Here is a 6,842-nt window from a genome sequence, read left to right as displayed (position 1 = left end):
TGAAATCTCCACCTAAGACTATAACATGCTGAGGAAATTTATGCGAAATGTATTCCAAATTTTCTCTCAGTTGTTCTGCCACTAACGCTGCTGAGTCGGGAGGTCGGTAAAAGGAGCCAATTATTAACCCAGCTCGGTTGTTGAGTGCAACCTCCACCCATAATAATTCACAGGAACTATCCACTTCTACTTCACTACAGGATAAACTACTACTAACAGCGACAAACACTCCACCACCGGTTGCATGCAATCTATCCTTCCTAAACACCGTCTGTACCTCTGTAAAAATTTCGGCAGAATTTATCTCTGGCTTAAGCCAGCTCTCTGTACCTATAACGATTTCAGCTTCGGTGCTTTCTATCAGCGCTTGAAGTTCCGGTACTTTACCAACGCAGCTTCGACAGTTTACAATTACAATACCGATTGCTGCTTGGTCCCCGCATGTCCTGACTTTGCTCCGCACCCTTTGAGGCTGTTGCCCTTTCTGTACTTGCCCGAGGCCATCTAACGTAAAAAACCGCCCAGTCCACGCCACACAACCCCTGCTACCCGTGTAGCCGCTTGCTGCGTGTAGTGGACTCCTGACCTATCCAGCGGAACCCGAAACCCCACCACCCTATGGCGCAAGTCGAGGAATCTGCAGCCCACATGGTCGCAGAACCGTCTCAGCCTCTGATTCAGACCCTCCACTCGGCTCTGTACCAAAGGTCCGCAGTCAGTCCTGTCGACGATGCTGCAGATGGTGAGCTCTGCTTTCATCCCGCTAGCGAGACTGGCAGTCTTCACCAAATCAGATAGCCGTCGGAAGCCAGAGAGGATTTCCTCCGATCCATAGCGACACACATCACTGGTGCCGACATGAGCGACCACCTGCAGATGGGTGCACCCTGTACCCTTCATGGCATCCGGAAGGACCCTTTCCACATCTGGAATGACTCCCCCCGGTATGCACACGGAGTGCACATTGGTTTTCTTCCCCTCTCTTGCTGCCATTTGTACAGTATTTTGCAGTAGGTTTCAGTCACATTATTTACACTGTCGAGTCACATTACTGTGGCCACGTGTCAAAAGCCTGAATAACCACTCTTGCAGCGCAGACCGTTGCAAGACGTGCAGAAGGAGAGTCAGTGAGGTTCTGGAAGGTACCGACAGGGGCGTGGAGCCATGCTGACTTCAGTGCGATGGCCATCTGCACTAGGTTTATCGGTTCACGTTCCATCGCTTGAACAACCCGATAGATGTGGTCCCACAGATTCTCGACTGGGTTAACTCAGGGCGTTTGAAAAGTCCGTGCAAAGTCGGAGAGATGGCACCACCGGCGAGTATCGAGGTCATATTTAGTTAGTAGCATCCTTGGAAAGAACGCACGTCAAGTTTCAACCATGTTGGTCTATTTCTTTGTGTTTACTATTCGTGTGAATCAAGGAAGTCGAGTGATTGTCAAAAAATGGACGAAGAAGAATTTCGTGTGGTGATTAAACATTATTTTATGAAAGGTAAAACGCCTCAGGAGACTAAAGAGAAGCTTGATAAACATTACGATGACTCTGCACCTTCGATTAGAACAGTTTATAAATGGTTTCAAAATATTCGGAGTGGCCATATGGGCACAAGTGATGCTGAACGTTCTGGACGCCCTGTGGAGGTTACGACTCCAGAAATCATTGATAAAATGCATGATATGGTGATGGATGACAGAAGAGTTAAGGTGCGTGAGATTGCTAGTGCTGTGGGCATCTCGAATGAACGGGTCCATAATATTTTGCATAAACATTTGGACATGAGAAAGCTATCCGCAAGATGGGTTCCGCGATTGCTCAAGCTTGACCAAAAACGGAATTGTATGAAGTGTTTGCAGCTGTTCAGGAAGAATGCGCAGGACTTTAAGCATCGTTTCATCACTGTGGATGAAACATGGATACATTACTATACACCTGAGACCAAACAACAATCTAAACAATGGGTTACCAAGGGAGAATCTGCACTAAAAAGGCGAAGACCAGTCCTTCCGCTGGAAAGGTTTGAGCGACTGTCTTTTGGGATTCGCAAGGGATAATCCTCATCTACTATCTGAAAAAGGGTAAAACTATTACAGGTGCATATTATTCATCGTTATTGGACCGTTTGAAAACCGAGCTGCAAGAAAAACACCGGCGATTGGACAGCAAAAAAGTCCTTTACCATCACAACAATGCACCAGCACACACCTCAGCAGTTGTGGTCGCAAAATTAATGGAAATAGGATCCCAACTCGTTTCACATCCCCCCTGTTCTCCATACTTGGCTCCCTCGGACTACTATTTGTTTCTCAATTTGAAGAAATGGCTGGCGGGACAAAGATTTTATTCAAATGAGGAGGTGATTGCAGCAACTAATAGCTATTTTGCACACTTAGAAAATTCCTATTATTTGGAAGGGATCCACAAATTAGAACATCGTTGGACGAAGTGTATAAGTTTAAAAGGAGACTACATCGAAAAATAAGAAAGATTATCCCAAACACGTAAGTAGATTTTATTTTTGCACGGACTTTTCAAACGCCCCTCGTAAAGCTGGGGAGTTTGTTGGCCAGGGCAGTAGAGTAGACTTATTCTGGTGCTCTTTCAACCACATACGTACACAGTGAGCTGTGTGACACGTTACAGTATCCAGCTGGTAGATGCTATTGCATCGAGCAAAAACACACTGCATGTAGGGCTGGACGTGATCCCAAAGAACTGATGTATACTTGTGTTTATCTGTTGAACCTTTCAGAATGACGAGATCACCCAGGGAATGCGACGAAAACATTCCAAAGACCATATGTTGTTGCAGGGTCTTTGCTTTCAGACGTTGCACGCCATACTCTCCATTGGCCATCTGTCCAATGGATCATAAAACGTGGTTCATCTGAAAAACCCAGCTGTCACTATTCAGTGCAAGTTGGGTTCCGGTATTGGCGTGCAAATTCCATCCTTCGTCTGTGATGAATGGCAGTCAGCATTGCTCCATGATCCAGGCATCCGCTGTGGAGGCCCATACACAGCAACGTTAGCTAATTTTTCGTTGAGGAGCCATTGTTGGTAGCCACTTGGTTCGTCTGGATGGTCAGTTGTTCAACAGTTGCACTGCACATCTATTCGTCATTACACATTGCAACTTTGTTATTGATATTACCTATAATTATATTATCTAACTTCTTAGTCTGTTTTTACTTTATGTCTCTTCTGTATAACTATGCTTTCTGATGTAAAATCTATGTAAATGTTTTATTCATTATTTATTACAATTTATGTAATTGTAATTAATCTGTGGTAGTAGTTTCAAAAGTAATATACTGTGAAAGGATGAAAATGTTAAAACTTCAGTAGCATTACGGGTTGTGCGTAGGAAATGTAAGTTTGTAATCATGAAAAAATTGGAAGTTCCTCTGAAACGGACTGCACTTGACGAGAATAGAAAAGGTGGATCTGGTGGTAGAACTGCAAGGCTCCTTTGTCGCAAGACTTAGTCGGTGGCTAGCAGGCAAAGTGTTTGCACCTTGTGAACTGAATGAGGCAAGAAGTACAGCAAGATTGTATAATATATAGCCTCAGATGTGGACGTAATTTGGCTCCTCGTTCAAGGCATACGTTGGTTAGCTCTGTGGTGTGTAAGTATTTCACTAAGAATAAAATTTTCAGAGCTTGGTACACAGCAACAGTCATGGATACTTTTGCCGCCATTTTGAATAGCCGCAGGAGATCGACATTGCCACCACCTTCAACTCAAAGAGTCAGTTGAGCACTGTTTAAATGCATGTACCAATTATGTGTTTTCTTCTTCAATAAGTTTGTGCTCTTTAAACTTTGTGATGAGCACCCATATTGTCGCAGAAGAAGCTGAGTAGCACCGTGGTGTGGTGGTTATGATACTAAACTGTTGCATGCAGGCTCATGAGATCCAATCTCCCCTGGACTGTACGGTTTTAATTTCTATATTCGGTTGGAATACATTCTAGAAGTATCCACAAATATCAAGAATCATTGTACTGGAATGTTCTGTAGCTGTATATATACTGTATTTGTTCTGGCCAGAGGCAGTTCGCTCCGCGCTCTTGAATGAGCAAGTGCTGAATAAACCTTCGTTAAGTGAAGTTAGTGTTCGTGATTCATCTATTTACACCTTCCTCTACGTGACATTATTCTGGTGGAGACGCTGGGTATTGGAACTTGTGATAGCGCACATTATCGACGACACAGTGGCTCCCATCAGGGCACGACAGAGCCACAGTTTACGTGGCGAGAAACCCGAGTTCGAGCCGTATTCAACAGATCGCAATCTATCGGAGACAGAATAAGAAGAGGACGTCACGACGGCAGCAACTGTGTGCCACCACATGAGACATCCTTCCGGATTCTCTGGTGACGATGACCAAGATCCAAACAAATGGCTGAAGGTATATGAGCATATAGTCAAAATTTAACAAATGGGATGACACCGTGTTTTTGGCTAACGTATTTTTCTACTTAGAGGGCTCTGCCAAGCAATGGTATGAGAACAACGAGGAGACGTTCGGAAGCTGGGAAGTATTCCAGGCGGAACTGCGCAAGTATTTCGGCGACACACAACGACAGAAGTGCAAGGCTGAAGATAAATTAAACTGCAGGGCACAGCGTCCAGGAGAAACGACAGCCTCCTACATTCAAGACGTATTAGAGCTGTGTAAAATAGTGGATCCTCGAATGAAGGAGGAAGATAAGGTTGCACATCTCATGAAGGGTGTTGCAAACGACATATATCAAGCTCTATCCAAAAGGAGGTTTCCACGGCAGACGACTTCATAAAATGGTGCCAGTATATCGAGACAATGCACCAGAAAACAATTACGTGCAAAAAGTTTCAACGGCTTCCAAACGTCGTATCGATGTCTGTGATGGAGGAAGCAAGTGATTTCACAAGTGTTCTTCGTCAGATAGTGAGAAAGGAAGTTCAGAAGGCACTTGGATTGCACGGCGAGCAAAAAACCAAGACGCTTCAAGAGGTCATAAGGAAGGAAGTGGAACAGACATTGAACCCAATCTCTCGTCCTTCATTTCCCTTTAAAACGGTGAAAAAGTCGAGGGTCATGAGGAGTTACGTTTCTACAATGCCGCATGAGGAACCCGTATGGGCACAAGGAAGACTGACGTCTGGAGGACCCAGGCTAAACAACCAGTATGTTTCCACTGTGGACGACCGGGACATGTGGTGCACAATTGTCGAGAAAGGCGGCGGATATTTGATGACGCCCACGCCAGAAGCCAGCAGACAGATCTTAGCCGACGCCAACTCCGGGACGACGAAGATGAACAAGAAGATGTGGGCGCAGGACGACGTAGGTCACCATCGCCTCAAGCTAGCCGCTAAAGAGGACGCTACCCGACACGCCGATCGAGGTCTCCATCGCCGTTTAGAAGCTCCAGCCGATCCGCCGCAAACTGGAAAACTAAAGGGTGTGACCTTCCTTGGATGTGAGGCCGACGAAGAGAAAAATCCTCTGCCGTCGATAGGGAACTACGTCGATATCCTCTTGAATGGACGACCAGCCCAAGCTCTGGTGGACTCTGGAGCATCATGTCAGAGAAGTACCGCCGCCAGCTGCAGAAAACCGTATTCGTCGACAGCAAAACATCTCTGCTGAAGGTGGCTGATGGGAAATATGTAAAACCTACAGGAAGATGGACCATTTGTGTAGGTATAAGTGGCCATACACAGCCTTTAGAACTCATCATCTTACAAGAGTGTAGTCATGACGTCATTCTCGGATTAGACTTTTTGAAGGCTTCTCAGGCAATTATAGATTCTGGTCGCTCGAAGATTATGCGAGACGAGATGAGATACTGTGGACAGGAAGATTTGCATCCGAGTGTGTGCTGCATGAAGTGATCATTCCTGCAGTCAGTGCTAGAAAGGCAACTGTCACGTGTCATGCCATGCACCAACCCATGGATCTTGTAGTGGAATGTAAGAGAAGCATACCACTGAAGAATAACTTGGTCATCCCAGCCTCTGTCGTCTCGTTTGAGAACGGATTCGGCGAACAGTGGATAGTTAACTGTCATGAGAACGGCAGATCCTTCCAAGGTGTATGTGCGTAGCATACGCTGAGCCGTTAATTGAAGGACAGCTGTGCGTCATACAAACCTCCCATGTCGAGTCTGTGGGCGAAATTAGCGCTACCACTACGAGACAGGATCTTCTAGCTCAACTATCACCAGATCTCACTAAGGAACAACAGAAGAAGCTACTTGCCATTCTTCAAGAGTTCTCTGAATGCTTCAATCCACAGGTGAAGAGCAAATTAGACAAATCGACGGTGAAGCACCGGATTAGCACTGGAGACCATCAACCAATAAGCCAGAGAGCATACCGTGTGTCAGCAACAGAACGTCGAATAATTCGCGACGAGGGAGAGAAAATTATGAAGAATGACACCATTCAACCTTCGCAGAGCCCATGGTCGTCACCAGTTGTCCTCGTCAGGAAGAAGGATGGAAGTTGGCGCTTTTGTGTTGATTACAGGAAACTTATTAAGGTAACTAAAAAGGACGTTTACCCTCTTCCACGAATTGACGATACACTAGATTGTCTGAAGGGGGCTAAGTTTTTCTCAACCATGGACATGTACTCGGGATACTGACAAATCGAAGTAGATGAGGCTGATCATGAGGAAACTGCATTTATCACCCCTGAGGGCCTGTATGAATTTAAGGTAATGCCGTTTGGTTTGCGTAATGCACCAGCAACTTTTGAACAGATGATGGATAATTTTCTACGTCACCTGAAGTGGATGATGTGCCTTTGTTATTTAGATGACATTATAGTATTCTCAGAGACATTTG

The sequence above is a fragment of the Schistocerca nitens genome, chromosome 2 (genome assembly GCF_023898315.1).
Source record: "Schistocerca nitens isolate TAMUIC-IGC-003100 chromosome 2, iqSchNite1.1, whole genome shotgun sequence".
Taxonomy (NCBI): domain Eukaryota; kingdom Metazoa; phylum Arthropoda; class Insecta; order Orthoptera; family Acrididae; genus Schistocerca; species Schistocerca nitens.
Note: the sequence above shows the minus strand (reverse complement) of the source record.